The sequence below is a fragment of the Palaemon carinicauda genome, chromosome 9 (genome assembly GCF_036898095.1).
Source record: "Palaemon carinicauda isolate YSFRI2023 chromosome 9, ASM3689809v2, whole genome shotgun sequence".
Classification (NCBI taxonomy): Eukaryota; Metazoa; Arthropoda; class Malacostraca; order Decapoda; family Palaemonidae; genus Palaemon; species Palaemon carinicauda.
In genome coordinates this window covers 146003127-146024246 of record NC_090733.1, presented here as the reverse complement: position 1 = coordinate 146024246, position 21120 = coordinate 146003127, and the positions used below count along the sequence as shown (strand labels likewise).

The window sequence follows — 21120 nt, the reverse complement described above, 5'->3', positions numbered from 1 at the left end:
GTGGTGACTGGCTCCAGGCAGTACCTGTTACTCAGGGGAATGTTAACGTCTCTAACATTGCTGTTTCTGCGCCACCCACTTTATCCTGGGGCAGGCATATTATCATCTTCCTTCTTCTTCTTTCTTCTTCTTCTTCTTCTTCTTCTTCTTCTTCTTCTTATTCTCCTCGTCCCTACCCCTCCTTCTCCTCTTCTTCACTTATCTATGTTAATTCGGATAATCTTTCGCGTAGAGAGGGGATTCAAGATTTCATTATATATTAAAAATCTCTCTCTCTCTCTCTCTCTCTCTCTCTCTCTCTCTCTCTCTCTCTCTCTGGTTCGTGAAGTAATTTTGCTTTGAAGTGTTTTTTTTTTTTTTTCGAATTCCCCAGGAATTATGAAAAGGAGATTTCCTCAATTAGTTGTTCAATATAAATGTTGGTAAGAAGTTTCTTCCAAACTGGGCTAAACGTGTCTGTTGATTGAAATACTAAAAATATGATATTCTGGATAAAAACATTTAAAGTTTAGGCACCATCCATTGTATCAGCTTGTATTTATTACCTCCGCCAACGAAGTTGGAGGGAGGTTATGTTTTCGGCCGTTTGTGTGGTTTGTTTGTGAACAGCTTCCTAACTACAATTTTACTCGTTGAGTAATGAAACTTTGTAGGGATTAAATGTTGTGTAAAAAGCTGGAACGGATTAAATTTTGGAAGGTCAAGGTCACGGTCAAGCCAAAATGTCCAATTCACGTAATCAGCCGTAAGTTTTGACATCGTTGCCACAGAGAAATCAAACTTGGATCATATTTAAGTGTATGAAAATCCACGCCAATTAATATATGTTAAGGTCAAAGGTCAAGGTCGAGCAAAAGATCGAGAAATAAGCTGAAGCGGCGAAGGTGTTGCGCTTTTGTCAGTGCCCCCTCATGTCTATTTCTAAATTGCAGAAGAGGTAGGGCACTGAGTCTTAGCTAATAAGTTGCACTATAAGTGCACCATCTGCTACCCATCTGCTCCATTTGTCACTACGGGTACGACCTACATAATAATTGTTTTCGGTCATCAGAGAATTTAGGAAGGTAACGTCAAGATGAATGAAATTGCAGTAAAAAAAAAAAAATCACCATTTTCTGTAAGGGGCGATGTGGGTAAAAAATGTAAATTTTCAAGAACGTCTAGGTTTTGAAATATATATTCTAAAAGCCACTTCCTCACTTTATAGTAGGAGTAAATATGAATATGTACTATAAGACATCATTTAGTTACAAATTAAATACTTTTTAGTGTTGGGGACTAAGCTTTTCTGATGTTATCTATGGTATATTTTAAAACGCACCCGTTTGTCTGAATTGTAGTTTTTTAAAACTCGATGTTATACGGGAATTAAATAAGTATTTATCATATAATTTTACGATCGAATTATTATGTACTCCGTTTTCCCAATTATTATGTACTCCGTTTTCCATCAACTGAAGATGCCCCTTAAGTGTTTGAAACGTAACTATAGCTGGTGAATAACAAACTCCATTCAAGTACTTTAAAACTAAATTTAATTCAACAGTGTTCAAAGAGGAAAATCGTAAGTATATTGAATGTTTTATTTTTTAGAGTTGTACATAGATATCAAATCTCTCTCTCTCTCTCTCTCTCTCTCTCTCTCTCTCTCCTCTCTCTCTCTCTCTCCTCTCCTCTCATAAAATAACGTAAATGTGTTTTATCTAAACAAATGTGCAGCCTAATTGTCATTTTAGAATAAGTTTTGCTTATGAAATTCACGAGCCTCTGTTGCAGCTGCTCCTTTGCAATAGATGGTAACAAATATTTGAATCTCTCTCTCTCCTCTCTCTCTCTCTCTCTCTCTCTCTCGTCGTTGATAACATTTTATTTCTGTCTGTTGACGTGCCGAAGATAGAAAGAGCATCGATGCTCTTGTGTTCCCAAGACGTCCACAGGGGAAATGTACCGAGACTAGCTGTCCGTGTCTTGTTTATGTCGTTGCTTGAGAGAGAGAGAGAGAGGAGAGAGAGAGAGGAGGAGAGAGAGAGAGAGAGAGAGAGAGTGAGAGTAAGTTCTTTGGTCGTTCGCATACCACGTATCAATCGATCATGGGGCTTCTTTTAGTGCGCTGCGTATCGCTGCCACTTTCCTGTTGCGTCTTATTTGCGTATTTTGTTTCTCTGTTGCCTTCTTATGTGAGTATTTTCTTTGTTGCGTCTTATTTGCGTATTTTGTTTCTCTCTGTTGCTTCTTATTTGAGTGTTTTCTTTGTTGCGTCTTATTTGCGTATTTTATTTCTCTGTTGCGTCTTATTTGCGTATTTTATTTCTCTGTTGCTTCTTATTTGCGTATTTTATTTCTCTGTTGCGTCTTATTTGCGTATTTTGTTTCTCTGTTGCTTCTTATTTGAGTATTTTTCTTTGTTGCGTCTTATTTGCGTATTTTATTTCTCTGTTGCGTCTTATTTTGCGTATTTTTTTTCTCTGTCGCGTCTTATTTGCGTTATTTATTTTTCTGTAGCGTCTTATTTGTGTATTTTTATTTCTCTGTTGAATCTTATTTGCGTATTTTGTTTCTTTGTTGCGTATTATTTGCGTATTTTATTTTTCTGTTGCGTCTTATTTGCGTATTTTAATTCACTGGTGCGTCTTATTTGCGTATTTTAATTCACTGGTGCGTCTTATTTGCGTATTTTATTTACGTCTAATTGGTTTTTAACATCAATCTTGTTTCTTCTTTTTTCCTTTCTCATACATATTTGATATTTGAATGACAAGAAATTTTTTGTTGGTTCAAATATATAAACGTGTTAACAAGGATTGATAGTTGTGTGCATGAGAGAGAGAGAGAGAGAGAGAGAGAGAGAGAGGAGAGAGAGAGAGAGAGAGAGAGAGACCTCTTGCTCAGAGGACGTATACCATAAGTGGCATTGTTAGCCGTTGCAGTTACAACGTAGTTTTCCTCAAGTGTAAAGTTTGAAGGTGCATTTTATTACTTACTTCTATTATTCGGTTCTGTTTTTTTTTTTTTTTTTTTTTTTTTTTTTTACGTTTCCCGTTGTCCTCTCTAAAAAGTTTTATATTTTTCATGCTTCCCATTTTACTATTTGTTAAAAGTTATATATTTTTCATGCTTCCCTTTGTTCTCATTATAAAAAGTTTTAAATATTTTCTTGCTTCCCTTTGTCCTGTTTGTAAAGTTTTGTATTTTTAAGCTTCCCTTTGTCCTCTGTAAAAGTGTTTTATATACTTTTCATGCTTCCCTTTGTACTCTTTGTAAAAAGTGTTAAATTTTTTCATGCATATTTTTGTCCTCTTTGTAAAAAGTTTTATATTTTTCATACTTCCCTGTGTCCTCTTCTATAAAAAAGTTTTAAATTTTTCTTGCTTCCCTTTGTCCTGTTTGTAAAAAGTTTTATATTTTTCATGCTTCCCCTTTGTACTCTTTGTTAAACATTTTATATTTTTCATGCTTCCCTTTGTACTCTTTGTTAAACATTTTATATTTTTCATGCTTACCCTTTGTACTCTTTGTTAAACATTTTATATTTTTCATGCTTCCCTTTGTACTCTTTGTTAAACATTTTATATTTTTCATGCTTCCCTTTGTACTCTTTGTTAAAAGTTTTGGTAATAATTTACAACATCACGCCTCTCCCATTTACTCCAAAAATAATGTAATCCTACAGTTTTCATCTTCTTGAACGTAATTAGGTGGTTATTTAAATTCTGGGGAAGCAATAATTAGCAAGATATCTTGAGGAAGGGGGAAGGGGTTATAAAAAGAAAATAACTTGGTTTTCCTCACTAAACGACTTGGAACTGACATGTTAACATAGTCAACCAGACAGAATTCATAATGCCAGCGTACATTAACAGAAGTTCGTGATGCCAGCGTACTTTTGATATGCTGTATATTCAAAATATGCTTAGTTAAAAAAGAATTAATTACTCAAAAGTGTCCATAAAATATGCAATTTACAAATAGTGACACTTTTGAGTAATCACTCAGTTTTTGATTAAGTATATTTTGAATATACAGTATATCAAATGTACGCTGGCATCACGAACTTCTGTTTATGTACGCTGGCATCACGAATCCTGTTTGTTGACTTTGTTGACATGTCAGTTCCAAGTCGTTTGGTGAGGAAAACGAGCTATTTTCTTTTTATAACCCCTTCCCCCTTCCTCAAGATATCTTGCTAATTAATGCTTTCCCAGAATTTAAATAACCACCTAATTACTGTGCAAGAAGATGAAAACTACAGGATTGCATTATTTTGGAGTAAATGGAGAGCGTGATGTTGTAAATTTATTACCAAAGTTTTTATATTTTTCATGCTTCCCTATGTACTCTTTGTTAAAAGTTTATATTTTTCATGCTTCGGTTTGTACTCTGTTAAAACTTTATATTTTTCATGCCCTCCGTTTTGTACTCTGATAAAAGTTTTATATTTTTTCATGCTTCCCTTTGTACTCTTTGTTAAAAGTTTTATATTTTTCATGCTTCTCTTTGTCATTTTTGTAAAAAGTTTTGTATTTTTCATGCCTTCCCTTTGTACTCTAAAAAGTTTTATATTTTTCATGCTTCTCTTTGTCCATTTTTTTAAAAAGTTTTGTATTTTTCATGCTTCCCTTTGTACTCTGTAAAAAAGTTTTATATTTTTCATGGGTCCCTTTGTTCTGTTTGTAAAAAATTTTGTATTTTTCATGCTTCCCTTTGTACTCTTTGTTGAAAGTTTATATTTTCCATGCTTCCTTTGTGAAAAGTTTTATATTTTTTCATGCTTCCCTTTGTTCTGTTTTGTAAAAAGTTTTATATTTTTCATGTTTCCTTTTGTCCTCTTCCTAAATATTTTGATATTTTTCATGCTTCCCTTTGCTCTTTTGTAAAAAGTTTTATATTTTTCATATTTCCCTTGTTCTCTGTAAAAAGTTTTATATTTTTCATGCTTGTCTTTGTCCTGTTTGTAAAAAGTTTTATATTTTTCAAGCTTCCCTTTGTTCTCTGTAAAAAGTTTTATATTTTTCATGCTTCCTTTGTCCCTGTTTGTAAAAAGTTTTATATTTTTTCATGCTTCCCTTTGTCCTCTTCGTAAAAAAGTTTTATATTTTCCATGCTTCCTTTTGTCCTCTGTATAAAGTTTGAAATTAATTTAATAATATCAGTTTTTTGCCTCAGTCATAAACATGATGTTTTCCTCTCCCTGAAAAGCATCCTATGCTTCTTTGCTCGTTGATGGGATGTAGGAGGATATCATCCCTGCATTCAATCACCAGTGATTCTCTCTCTTCTTCTTTCCTCCCCCTACCCCCCTCTGACTTTTCCCTCGTCTCCTCCCACATGCAAACTCCTCCATTTCATCACATTCTTTCAATATCTTGTTGGTGTAGCACCTGCTGCTTTCGAGTCTAAAGAAGTTCTAAATTTTTCTTTGCAATCTTCTCCTTGATTTCTTCTATTCCCTCCTCATCCCCGCCCTTCATTCTCTTCCATTCATTCTTCTCTTCTCCCTTCTCCTCCTCTCTCAGCTTCCTTGACATTGTCCTTTGACATATTCTCTTTGTAAATGTTTTTAGGAAATAAAGATGCCCGAAGGAAAACAGTCTAGGACATCAAGTGTTTTGTTGTTGCTTTGTTTTGTTTATAATTTACAATTGATTTAAAAACTGATGAGAAATATATACAGCAGATGAGAAATATATACAGCAGTTTTTATAATAATTGTTTTTGAATGTTTTAATTTCCCCGTAGAATCACATTCTGTATTTCAGGTACTAATCTTTAATTGGTGTCTTTTTTAGGACAATTTTTATTATTCCGTTTTCGGGTTACAACAGGAAAAAATTCATTTATCTGTCTGCTTTGCGGCGCTCTTAAACAGAGCTTCGGACTCCAGCCTCGATCGTCATGTTTGTTATTTCATCATCATCTTTTCCGTCCTTTGTGTTCCAGACATAATCTGCCATTTTCACAACGTTATCCCACTAACGGGATGCCGAAAGGGCAGGAGCTCCTGGTCCCCTTGTTTATAAGGGAGGCCAATATCAGGTTAAATCAGAATAGACTCCTTTTTTTATAGCTGTCTTATGGCTGGAGGAGTCCCAGTAATCTTCCGCCCCAGTTCTTGGTATATAACCAAAGTACAATTATGTTGATGAAAAATTTTGATTTCTTTTCCATGCAAAGTACCGGTGCAATATAGAATTGAGTGTTTGTTAGCATGATTATATTTTTTTTAATATTATTATACCATTGGAGAGTCATCGTAACTTTATCCTTCCATTTTTTAAGTTTTTCCATGTGGAATATTTCCTTTATTAAAGGAAAATGTGTTTTCTAATTTTTCCCAAATGGAAGATTTTGTTGATGTGTTAGAGAAAATGTACGTTTTAATTTTCCTAAGTGGAATAATTTCTTGATGTATTAAAGGAAAATTTACATTTTGATTTTCCCTAGTTTAATATTTTCTTGACGTATTAAAGGAAAATATACATTTTAATTCTCCCAAAATGCAAATTGTATATATATTCAAGGAAAATATACGTGTTAATTTTCCCAAGTGGAATATTTTCTTGATATATTAAAGGGAAATATACGTTTTAATTTTCTCAAGTGGAATATTTCTTCTTGATGTATTAAGGGGAAATATACGTTTTAATTTTCTCAAGTGGAATATTTTCTTGATGTATTAAAGCAAAATATACGTTTTAATTTTCCCAAGTGGAATACTTTTTTTTATGTATTATAAGGAAAATATACTTTTAATTTTCCCCAAGGGGAATATTTACTTTTCTTGATGTATTCAAGGCGAACATACCTTTCAGAATATTCTTGAAAGGGGATCTGACCTGAGATTTAGCCTCTTATTTATCTTGAATGGGAAATAAGCAACAGAATAATGTTAGAAACTTGAAAGATGAAGATCTCTCTCTCTCTCTCTCTCTCTCTCTCTCTCTCTCTCTCTCTCTCTCTCTCTCTCTCTCTCTCTCTCTCTCGTTACAATTTGTTTTCAATTCATATCTATTCGTTCGAATATAATCCCCACTTAATATTCTGCAAAGTTATATTGTTGAATACAATTTTACCCTTGCATTGTTTACCGTGTAAAACAATTTTGCAGAAGGAAAAAGAATATACAAACACCATTTATCGCCGCTTAATTTTTGTAGCCAGTACATTGTAAAGCCATTGAATCCACGTGAGGGGAAAAGTAAGTCTGTATCAGACACTAATACCCTAAAAAAAAAATGAACAGAACTGAATGGGTTCACATTGCCCCTCTCTCGCTCCCCTGGCTCAGGAACCCTATGAATAAATTGGTAGCAGACACAGGGTCCGTCGTGTTGCGCTGTCATTGTGGGTCACGGCGAAGGGAAAATTGGGAGAATGGACTGTTGTTTTGTATGTAAATGGCCCTAAAGCTCAGGTTTTAGGTGTACAAGAAGGAGCTTTTGTGAAAGAGTGGGTGATATGGGAGAGTTTTTACTTAGGTACATTTGAAGGTAATTTTTTTTTTTCCTTTCACAAGCTTACTAGGATTGTTTTTTTCCACTGTGATATAGGTTTATCGAACACTTAATTTTTTAATATTTAAAGTTACTGAATTTAGTTTTTAATATTGTAAAGTTGTGGGAGATATGGGAGAGTTTTTATCTAGGTACATTTGATGGTAATTTTTTTTCTTTTTCAAGCTTACTAGGTTTGTTTTTCCCCTGTGATATAGGTTTATCAAACACTTAGTTTTTTAAATTATAAAGTTATTGAATTTAGTTTTTTAATGTAAAGTTATTGAATTTAGTTTTTTAATGTAAAGTTATTGAATTTAGTTTTTTAATGTAAAGTTATTGAATTTAGTTTTATAATATTGCAAAATTATTGAATTTAGATTTTTAATGTAAAGTTAGTGAATTTAGTTTTTTAATGTAAAATTAGTGAATTTAGTTTTTTAATGTTGTAAAGTTACTGAATTTAGTTTTTTACTATTGTAAAATTACTGAATTTAGTTTTTTAGATGTTGTAAAGTTACTGAATTTAGTTTTTTGATATTGTAAAATTACTGAATTTAGTTTTTTAATATTGTAAGGTTATTGAATTTAGTGTTTTAATATTGTAAAGTTACTGAATTTAGTTTTTTAATATTGTAAAATTACTGAATTTAGTTTTTTAATATTTTAAAATTACTGAATTTAGTTTTTTAATATTGTAAGGTTATTGAGTCTTAGTCGATAAACATTGATAGTTCATTAAGTTTTCAGTTATATCCAATAGAAGCAAATTGTAAGAATTTTTTTTTTATATAAAAGTGCCATAGAAATCTAATTGAAATTAATTACAAGGCAGTTGTGGTAAATAAATAGCTTTAATGTTCACTATTATAAATTAGAATGAACTGTCCTTATATTGCATCAATAATAGTTTCGGGCAAATACCCAGAACTATACAATTTATTGCATATTTTGGTAGTAATTGAACCGATAGTATGCAAAATATATAGAATACATAATCGCCCGGTTATTCAATCAACACAAATTAATTTTATAGGGGAAAAATGGCCTTTGACAGATGAATTGGAATTCATGGCTTGAAAAATTTCATACAATAGCATTGATGATCATTCGATGAAAAATATTTTCATAAATAAAAAGAAAAAACTAAAATAAAATTAACGTTTTATAACGTGGTGAAATTTTCGCTTTAGAATAATAACAACTGCAACCACGCACAGAGAATAAACTTTTCGAGTTCTTTGAATGAATGTAAGAGCATAATTAAAACTAAGTATAAAATGCACTGTCCCTATCCATTATAGTTGGTTCTCTGGCCATCCCAAGGTCATTCAAGCCACTCTGTGGTCCGAATATTAAAGCTTATAAATTATTTCTTCATTTCGAATTGAAAATTATTGTGAAATGGCTGGATTAAAAATGGGAATTTATGCGCCCTCGCTGATTTAATATTTAATTTCTCTCTTTGGAGACTTTTGATAGACAGATGTTTTAATGACGATTTCCATGGAGAATTATTTAATGCTAAGTAGAACTCGCCTAATTCATGCTATGGTTCCGATAGGAATTAATTTGCTTTTATCTCCCTCATTATTTAACCTCTTAATATATGACATGCGATATATACTGTATATGTATATGTGTGTATACAGTGTGTATATATATATATATATATATATATATAATATATATATATATATATATATATGTATATATATACATATACATATATGTGTATATATACATATATGTGTGTATATATATATATATAATATATATATATATATATATATATATATATATATATATATATATATATATATATGTGTGTGTGTGTGTGTGTGTGTGTATATGTATATATATATATATATATATATGTATGTATATATATGTATGTATATATGTATATATATATATATATATATATATATGTATATATATGTGTGTGCTATCCACTTACCATTCTCCTTTTAACCATATTGCTTTGCAATACCTCCTAACCCTTACTTTCCCCAGTTACACTTGGAAACCAAATGGTTTCATATACCCCAGCGAAGGCTATATAGCTCAAATTACATAATTCATTTTAATCCTTCTGCTCTTTTGAATTTCTTTTGTATTCCTCACTTCATCAGACGCTGACTCTCCATTCTTTTCACGTTACCATAACTATTAAAACAATTTTTCTTCCTTCACCTACTAATTGGATGTTTAAAGGTCGCTCATGAATGGCAGGGGCAAGGGACAGTTACATTGTCATATCGAGTAGGACAATGCTCTAGAGACTGACTATATATACATATAATCAGCGCCCAAGCCCCCTCTCCACCCAAGCTAGGAACAAAGAGGGTCAGGCAATGGCTACTGATGACTCATCAGATAGACATATAGGCTCCCCCAAACCCCCCATTATTAGCTCATAAGGATGGTGACGTTGCAGCGACCAAAGAAACCAACGAGTTTGAGCGGGACTTGAATCCCAGTCTAACGTTCATCAGTCTGGGACGTTACCACATTGTCCACCATAACCTTTTTAGTCATGATTATGCTTTTAAGTGCAAATAACTTAGTTATATGGGTAATGGAGAAGGAATAACTTAAAGTATTTTATGTTAATCCTATTTTGGCGTGTGGGAAAGTTTTTTTGAGTTTCAAGTGAATTCTTGTGATCGTAAGTTATGTGGGAAAGGCAGGATGTGTGGGGGTGGGGCTGGGGTTGATGAATGGGGTTACAGCCATACAGTTTATATTGATGCAGTCCGTGTATTTTGACAGCTGTCGTTAGTTTAGTATTAGCTGGGCTTGAATTTTATCATGTGACATGTACATTATTTACATATTTTTACTCGCTTTAAAGGAGCCATTGGCAATCGCTGTTATGATGTTATTGTTTTTAGAATATTTTATTTTAATTATTCATTACTTTTCTTATTTATTTCCTTTCCTCATTGGATTATGTTTACTGCTTTTCCAACTTGGGTTGTAGCTTAGCTAATAATAATAATAATAATAATAATAATAATAATAATAATAATGATAACCAATCAATCAATACTCGCTTTAAGCATTCAATGGCAGAAAACCATTCCAGTCGATGCAGCCATATTGTATTTTCAGTCTTTCGTAAATTCATTCCAGTCGATCCCATTTCTGGAATCACCACCTCAGAGGGAAAAATTGCTGGAAGCTGCTATTGTCCCCGAGAGGGGAGAGAGTTTTCTCGCGGTCGTGTTTACCCATAATCTGCAGTAATTAAAGTCTTTGGAATGCAATTACAGAATAGGATTGCAAGGCTGTGTTCAAGTTAGCCGTAATTGCCTGTTAATTAATCCTGGGATTTATGTAAAAGCGTAAAAGGAAGAAAAATAATTTGTTCTTATTTTCTGAAGGATCGTTTATTACATGATAAAGGTAAAAAGTCAGTAATTATTGCCTTATAAGACATGATATTGAGTGTGAAAGTTATCAAGGATTAGAAAAAAAAATATATCGTATTTTATTTTTAAGCGTTATTGGAAATTTAGGTGATAAAAAACTAGGATTTTTTTTTTACTGTCCCTAGGAATTAGGAACTTATCTGATGGTTTATGTTAGGATTTATCAAAGTTTAAAGTTTGACATAATCCGGAAGTTTTGTGTTTTAGATTTTATGTCTACATATTCAGATTGAGTTTATGCGTTATTATAGTCATGCATTTTCAATCTTAGAATACTTTCGTTAGCGATTGTTGCTTAATTTGAAAGGTTATTGTTTTAGTACATTATTTGCACGCAAAAGGAAAATATTTTTAACTTATATAATGCTAATATATCACTATGCTATTCTTTACACAGCAGTAATACGTAGTATTATGATGTAGCAGTTATTATTATTATTATTATTATTATTATTATTATTATTATTATTATTATTATTATTATTACTACTTGCTAAGCTACAACCCTAGTTGGAAAAGTAGGATGCCATTAGCCCAGAGGCCCCCAACAGGGAAAATAACCCAGTGAGGAAAGGAAACACATTAACTCCAAAGTCCTGTTCGATATAAATATGGGTAACCACCAGTATGTGAGTCTGGTCTGTGCTCTTTGGGGGTGATACCATTGGCTATAGGAAGGGCATGGGGAAATTTTAGAAACACGTAGAAACTTCCATCAAACCTTAGGATTCTTGTATGAGTGGCATGGTATCTCGGGTGGACACAAGGAGGCAAGAGTGAGTGGTTTGTCATTCATGATTTAATGGTAATTCGAATTTTGTGTGTGTGTGTGTGTGTGTGTGTGTACCAGGAATGATTTCAAATGTTTCCTGGCTAGTACAGTGGTAACGGGTTCGCCTAGCATTGGCATGGCAGTAGATCGATCCCCTCTCCTGACCGTTACTTTAAACTGTTTACTGGGGAGGCCCCTGCTGTGGTTGGGCACTACAGTGCAGGGTTGGGCTTGGACGGATGACGTTCTGATGAGCATCAATTCTGATGAAACGGGAACTGAAACACTTTTACTTTTTAACCTTTAAAATGTATATCTAGGGAAATGAAACACTATACGGAAGTAAGAATAATTCATCCTTACCCCCAGTGATATTTATAAAGTAATATTGCTAGTTAATATTCAGATTAATGCATTGTCCGTTGTGTTGCTAGCCACCTTTACTGGCTGGGAAACCGCTTGATATATAGACATATACTCTATGCATACATACTGTATTATGTAGGTATGTATATTTCCTTTCTGAGTGGGGATACCTCAACGTGGTAAAAGGGTTTGTGTATTGCTGTGATCAGCAAAGCTTTACTAATAGGACCATTCATACTAGGTTCGTTTGCTGTGAGCAATCAGACTAAAGCCTCTCACCATCACCAATCCGAAGTTGCTAAGCTTGGTGATGAAAACTGACCAAAGCCCAGACATGAATAAGGACATGTTTGAGGCCTTTATCCTGAAGTGAATTAGAACGACTGTATTTGTTGTTGTATGTACTAAATGTTGTGTATGAGTATACACTACATGTAATTCAAGTTTCACTCTTGGCTTTGCTGTTATAATACACTTTCTATTAATGGCATCTCCATTTCATTATCTCTTCTATTGTAATAACCCCCTTTCTGGATATAGGTCATGACCTGCATTTCCCTCTGATGGGATAATGGAAGGTCACTGAGGTAAATTGTAGGATTCGTTGTAACTATTTTGAGAATTTTTAGAATTAATATACCCATTTCTCCTTGACAATTTTAAAGTATGATCGTAATTGGTGACTAGTTTCATAATATAGATTAGGAAATGTCGGAAAAATGTCCAGGTATGCCCTTAGTGGTTCAGTAAAATTTCTTAAATAAAGTTAGCTAATTATATGCATGGAACTGTCCATATATCAACCATGTGTTTTAGTTATTTAAGTTTGTTGAAGGTTACACTATGATCCGGAGTATATTTCATGCTTTTTATAAAACACCCGACAAAGGGAAGGGTCTGCGCAGTGTTGAGGCACCCCAAATAATTAAAGACATGATTTTCTCTCTCTCTCTCTCTCTCTCTCTCTCTCTCTCTCTCTCTCTCTCTCTCTCTCTCTCTCTCTCTCCATAAAACACTGCATTAGTGTTTCTTGATAATGAGGAAATTATGATGATGGAAGTTGAGCACAGTCTCTACTGAAAATAATATTTAAAAAATTAAAGATTACTAGATGGAGACGAAATTATATATAAAGCTTGCGTCATATCTCTCTCTCTCTCTCTCTCTCCTCTCTCTCTCTCTCTCTCTCTCTCTCTCTCTCTCTCTCTCTCTCTCTCTCTCTCTCTCTCTCTCTCTCTCTCTCTCACAATTCGTTTGGGAACGAAACTGGTAATTATATATATATATATATATATATATATATATATATATATATATATATATATATATATATATATATATATATATATATATATATTCTCAACTCCAGTGTGTGAATTTTCCTAGTATGCATAATAAGGATTTATTGATTTAATTTGAGGATGGAGAATGTAATCTTGTTTATTTAATTACATATTTTTTTTTCCTTAGTGGGTTTTTTTTTTCTATTTTTATGCTTAGTTCCAGTTTTCCAGTATTTTAGCAGTCACCCTGATATGGCATGGAATTAGTTTTTCGTTAAACTCAGTCTTTAACATATTGATTTTGTGGAGTTAGGTTGTTTCAAATTAGCTTCAAATCAGACGTTTGGCAGCTATGATTGATCTTTAAGTTTCTTTGATGTTTAAATGTCTCATTAGTGAAATGTAAACTGGAAAAACGTAAATGGTTGCGTCGACTTTAAGTTCCAAGGATAATATTTCTTGTGTACGCTGTGTACTCCAATATGGGTGTGTACATTTTGATATAAACCTTTATTAAAAATCTACGGTAGTTTAATATTTTAGCAATAAACAGAGGACGTTAAATTTATTTCTATAAAATCCAGTTTGAATGCCATGATCAATATTTTGGCAGTAAACAGCCCTTTTTTTTTGTTCTTTTTTTTTTTTTTACTACTACTAATACTACTACTACTACTACTACGTGTGGTATTTTGGTAATAAGCAGAGGCCGTTAAACTTATTTTTATAAATTGCATCTTAAATACCATGTCTAGTATTTTGGCAATAAGCAGAGGTCGTTAAACTTATTTTTATAAATTCCATTTGAACTCCTCCACCGCCAAAGCTGCCCCCTTATTGTCTTTCCGGTCCATTTAGAAACAAACATTTTATAGTGAATAAAAAAACTCCATTACGGCTATTAACAGAAATCTTTTTATCAGAATAATGAAAGCTAATGGAAGATATACGACCAAGCCTTCATCTTCTCCAAATGTCAACGATTATTCTCAATATTTTTCGGACACTAAGGGACATCCTTCTTGAATTATGGAAACTCGTTCTTATGCCGGAGAGGTTTTAAGGGTTAAAGTCTTTCTCATCATTAAAAGGTTTTTTTCTTTTAACTGCTGGATAATGGGGTGTCGAATGGCTCTTGATTATGGATTCGATTCGCCATCATTCTCTCCATTTAATTTTATTGTTATGTGGTTTATGAAAGCTTCGAGTTGAGAGAGAGAGAGAGAGAGAGAGAGAGAGAGAGAGAGAGAGAGAGAGAGAGATGAGTATTTGATCCTCGATTAATGTAATATGACCCAAACTGAAAATCTCTCTCTCTCTCTCTCTCTCTCTCTCTCTCTCTCTCTCTCTCTCTCTCTCTCTCTCTGTCATATATATATATGTGTGTATGTATATATATATATATATATATATATATATATATATATATATATATATATATACATTATATATATATTATAATTGTATATATATAGGTATATATATATTTATATATATATATATATATATACATTATATATATCATAATTGTATATATATAATATATATATATATATATATATATATGTATATATAAATAATATATATATATATATATATATATATATATACATATATATATATTATATATATATATATATATATATATATATATATATATATATATATATATATATATATATATATATATGTAGAGAGAGAGAGAGAGAGAGAGAGAGAGAGAGAGAGAGAGAGAGAGAGAGAGAGAGAGAGAGAGAGAGAGAGAGAGAGTAACATCTCCTAATTTCTGCAGACTTAAAGCCTTAATTGAATGAATTATGTATCGAGCTAAATATGGTGTGGAGAAGAGGTCTTATTAAACGAGCTGCTCTTAATTGGATAGATGTCATTTCTCGGGAGGAAATATAAGGAGGTATATTAAAGAAATATTAGATATTCCATTGCCTTTTCATTGTTTGATATTTTTTGTTAGTATCTAAGGGGTATAATCATTTTTCGCTAATTACAACTAACTATCTTGACTCGGTGTCAATGTTAATCCATATTGACTTTATCTAAAGTCCTCTTCATATGTTTGTTTTGATTTTGAGATTTATTATGATGATGATTATTATTATTATTATTATTATTATTATTATTATTATTATTATTATTATTATTATTATTATCATCATCATTATAATTATAAGAAAATGAAGTTAACACAATTTTGTAAGTAGATATCTTGTATATTATTTTTAATTGCTCACACACACACACACACACCACACACACACACACATATATATATATATATATATAATGTGTGTATATATATGTGTATGTATATATATATATATATATATATATATATATATATATATATATATATATATATATATATATATATATATATATACAATGTGCATTTGTAACTTAGTATTAACTTTTTCACTTTTTGTGATGGAGGTAGTCTTTCTAATTGCATAAGTCTCCTTACTAGAAGAAAAAATGCAATTTAGGTTTAAAGATGGAAAACAAAAACGAACGCCATGTTCGTTTTCGTTTTCCATCTTTAAATTATTCAATTTCATTTTTAGTTGCAAGTGGACTTGGGTTGAGCATTCTCTCTCTCTCTCTCTCTCTCTCTCTCTCTCTCTCTCTCTCTCTCTCTCTCTCTCTCTCTCTCTCTCTCTCCTCTCTCTCAATAAAAAAAAACCTGGTTCTCGATCTTGTTCAGCTTCATGGTGGTAATTAAAAACTAGAATCATAATGATATCTGTAAAAGCAATTATGTTAATTTATACACACTTACCTGTATTCATTTCATGCTTATATGAATATACGCAAACATGTTTTTCATTCTCACTTGTATTCGAAGGAAAAAATGACTATATACGCAACTATTGTTTCCTTTTTTATATGATTTATACTGATGTTATTCCCGCGAGTAGGTCATATTTATAGTAGATATCAGCTTTATGAAGCAATGGATAGTATGAATATCTTATGTTTTTTGAGAGAGAGAGAGAGAGAGAGAGAGAGAGAGAGAGAGAGAGAGAGAGAGAGAGAGAGAGAGAGAGAGAGAGAGAGAGAGAGAGAGAGAGAGAGCATGAATGAAGAAGGAGAATATAAGTGAGGTCTTAAGAAGTAATCGAGAATGATGCTAGAGAAAATGGGGAATTCAGAATAGAAAGGAGAACAAGTGAAGTTGAAATAGGAAAAATAAGAGATAGAGAGAGATTTGTGTAGTAGAAGAAAGATGGAGACGAAGGAATGACGGGGTAGGTAATTGGAAAAGAATTTCAACAGAGGCAGTGATGTGAAGAGATAGTATTTAGGTTTAAAGATTGAAAGGCTACTCATGAATGGCAGAAACAAGGGACAGTGGCAATGCCCTAGCAAGACAATACTCAAAAGACTGACCATATATACTGTACATATGATCAGCTTCCAAGCCCTTTCTTCACCCAAGGTAGGATCAAGTAGGGTCAGGCAACGGCTGCTAATGACTCAGCAGGTTGACCATATATACATATGATTATCGTCCAGTCCCCCTCTTTACCCAAGCTAGGAACAGGGAGAGCCAGGCAATGGGTGCTAATGACTCAGCAGGTTGACCATATATACATATGGTCAGCGTTCAAGCCCGTTCTCCACTCAAGCTGGGACCAGGGAGGGCCAGGCAATGGCTGCCGATAATTCAGCAGGTAGACCCATAGGCTCTCCTGAACATCCAACCATAGCTCACAAGGATGGCAAGTTTTCAGACACTACCAGAAACTACAGAGCTTGAGCGGGACTAAATCCCCAGTCTGGCAGATCGCCAATGTGTTCTTTAATTTCAAAGATGTAGCTGAATATTTATTGATAGTTTTCTCTTGTATTTTTTTTTTTCAATCAATTTAGGTACGTATTAAATGTACTATTTTCTTCTTTCCAGGTATGGTTCTCGGCGATGGGGGTTTCAAAATTAATCCTATGGTATGTACAGAAACTTTATTTGTAACTCAAAAACACGATTATAATTATATATTAACATGCATTGATAGTAAATATAATTTTATAAATTATTGTTTTGTCCATCATGAAAACATAAGTAACGCAGTCGAGTTTATAGATCTGTGCTGGTGTATGATGAAATACTTGCGTCTGTCATTTATATCAAAATACATTTTAGCTAGAATTTGAGAGGTATTTCAGAAATACAATTTTAATGCCCTTACCGTTTATTGAAATGTATTCAATTTCCGCCTTGATGAGTTTTACAGTTAACTACGAATTGTTTTTGAGTGGTGCTTCGTTAACTGTAAATTATATGTAGCTAAACATGAATTGAAGGGTTTGTTATACGGGAAGCGAAATTTGTAATTGTTGAGATGCAGTATTATTTTACATTAGGTTTAAAAATTTCTTAAAAACTTGAAATATCAGTTGAGGAAAGATATATCCACTGGATATAAGTAAAATGATAAATTTCCTGAATTTAAAGCAAATAAAAAGATATCGAATGAGTGAAAAAACAAATAAATTATTATAAAAATAAATGAAAAGTTAAATCTTCTTTTGGTAGTTCAAGAAGTGAAAAAGAAAAACATTACACATGATAGGTAAAATAAGAGAGTTATAATCGAAACTAAACTAAAACAACCTCAGAATATTTGTTTCATTCGCAGCACTGGAGGGATAAAATAGCGAATGCGCTTGAATCGGTCCATTTCATAAATATTGCGCTACATTTGAAATTCAGTATTGGTAAAACAAACTCTTTACTTCCATTGCTACACTGGGAATGTAGTTGCTTTGATATTTACGTAAGGAACATTTGTGTCGTGTATTTTTCTTATTTGAGGAGCAAGGGAGTCAGGATATTGTTTATTTTCGTTTGTGTGTGTGTGTGTGTGTTTTTTTTAGCTCTACAGTCTACACGGAACAAGGGAGTCAGGATATTGTTTATTTTTATTTATGCGTGTGTGTGTGTTCAAGTGTGGTAGTTTTTTTTTTTTTTTTTTTTTTTTTTTTTTTTTTTTTTTTTTTTTTTATTATTTAAAGTTTGATCGAAGATTGCATGTAAGGAAGATAGTCTCTGGCGACGTTAGATTCAAATATAACTACAGGACCAAGTTTTCTTTTCTTCTAGGTTAGGGAAATGTCAACTATTTGTTTGATTCCAGCGGCGTTGATAACCGTTGGTTTTGCGTTGCTACATTACACGAATGATTCCATTTACTATTTACTGTATAATAAATAATTAAACGTGTACCTATCCTAAAAGCGGATTTTCGTCTTAAATATTTAAACCAGCAATATAATTCGTGTAATTTTTTAGGCTTATTGCTGTAACCAAAAAGATTTTTGGTAGTTTTATAGTTATTAGATAGGAGGTCATGGGGTTTATTTTCTTAACGAAGTGTGAGTTCAGTGTTTCTACAGGTTTTATTTTGCAGTGTAGTATTTTACAACCTTTCTGATGTACTTTATACGTTCAAAGTAATTTTATCAAGTCCGTATGTACTCGAAATTATCTTCAGATGTCGTGTTTCGTATTCTGCTATGAAGGTAAATAATTTATTATACCTAAATGTTATTAAATTAATTTCACTAAAATGCAGTTTCCCTCTAAATTGTATTAACTTCAGAGAAAAAAAAAATTATCACTTGTCATTATATGTCATTCACACCCCCAAAAGAAAAGTCACGCCTGGAATAGAATAAGAATAATTCTGATATTACTAGGCTCTGCAAGTTCTAGTTGGTGCCATAGTAGTCTGCATATGACGTAACGTGACCTTCACATCAGGTCAATTTTTTCATGACGTCACGGAAGGTCATTGAACTTTGCTGTGTTGATATGGCGTATTGATTCCTGAAAAGCTGGTGGATCCTGTATTAGGGATATTTTAACTAGATTATTTAGAGTAAATTTTAAATTTTCTGACTTGAAATTCAGAAGTTGAAGTTGCAGCGAATGTTTCAAGTTGAACAGGTTGATATAATCTATCTTCGTATTTTATATATGACAGATCTATTTAACATTGTTACTGATCTTGAAAAGTTTAATATATTTTATTCATTACTTCACATATATAGTTTATTTCTATATTTCCTTTCTCTCTAGACTAATTTCCCTGTAGGAGCCCTAGGGCTTGTAGCATCGTGCTTGTCTAACTAGGGTTGTAACTTAGGATGTAATGATAATATTAATAATAATAATAATAATAATAATAATCATGCTGATGATGATGATGATAATGATACTTGGAAGATAAGCTATCACAAGTTTGAAAACTATTATATATACGTTAAGTAAACTTCAGTACAGTTTTGAAGTTAATTAATAAAAACCGCACCAAAACTTCCTATTTATTATTATTATTATTAATTATTATTATTATTATTATTATTATTATTATTATTATTTTATTAATTGCTAAGCTTATAACCCTATTTGGAAAAGCATGTGCTATAAGCCCAGGGAGTCAAACAGGGAAAATATCCCAGCGAGGAAAGGAAACATGGAACAACACTAAACTAAATATTTCCTATATAAAGTATAAAAACTATCAAAACAAGAGGAAGAGAAATTAGATAGAATAGTGTGCCTGAGTTTACCCTCAAGCAATAATACTTGAAGATAAGCTATCTCAAGTTTGAAACTCATTATATATACGTCATGTAAACTTCAATAAAGTTTTGAAGTTAATAAATAAACCGCATTAAAATTTCCACTAGAACAAAGCTAAGGAAAATTATCCTTAGAGTTTCCGATAGTAATGTTGGCGCATTGTGTTAGCTTTGCAGAACTTTGTTTGATCTTTTTTTTTTATCTTTGTTTTAGATGGTGATGGAGGAGCTAATTTTGAATAATGGTATTGTTTGTTTATTTGTGACATTGATTCTTCAGTATTCGAAGATGACTAAGTTACACGAAAGTAATCTGTTTGTAAATTTTCTCATAGTTTTATTTTGTCTTTGAAATTCAATTATTGTATTTTATTTATCTTATTTTTGTATTCTCATTCCGTTATTTATTTATTTGTAATGTTGGGATCATTCACTTGACAAACATGTCTGAGCAATTTATAGGTACATCATCCTAAATTAATTTAGAATCCATAGGAATGTATGACCTTATCTAGGAGAGGTTAAAGTAATGTATGAAAAGTCAACAGAGTAATTGAAAGCAATTTATTAACATACGTAGGTCCTTAACAGTTACTACTGTATTCCTTGCATTGGTGAATATCAGATAAGACAAAGCCCAAGTAAACCGGATAGTGAGAAGTATACACCAGACATTTTATTGCATGACTATTAGATATGCATGCAATTGATTTGCAGTGGCACCGTGTGGAGCCAGACTCCGGGCTTTGCATTTTGTCGCCAGCGACGTTGTCGTCATCGCCAGAAAATCGCGGTTGGTGCCAAATGTTTGAGAAGCACCGTCGGGTGAACGACCTTTTGTTGGTGTGTCCAGGAGCTCTGTGGCACGCGATTGTTCAAGCAAGGGACTGGAACCTCTCTCTCTCTCTCTCTTCTCTCATCTCTCTCTCTCTCTCTCTCTCTCCTCTCTCTCTCTCTCTCAACCCTTTAATATCAAGCTGTGCGCTGTAGACAAAATGTCTTTGCAGTGTCCTTTCGGCCTTCTTCCATCTTGCTGTACGTGGGAGTTGAATTGCCTCCCGTGCCCCAGGCCGGGCCTTTATGGACCAAATCCATAAATACATCCATCCTTTTTATTGAGAGTTCCGTTATACTTTACTGATTTCTTATTACCAACAGACTGATGTTTT

General features: G+C 32.5%; 1 protein-coding gene across 2 annotated transcripts in view; it reads right to left on the bottom strand.

The window, feature by feature from the left end:
- LOC137647237 (spastin-like) overlaps positions 1–21120 on the bottom strand; it is a 197256-nt gene that overhangs the window by 83953 nt on the left and 92183 nt on the right. The window lies entirely within an intron of this gene.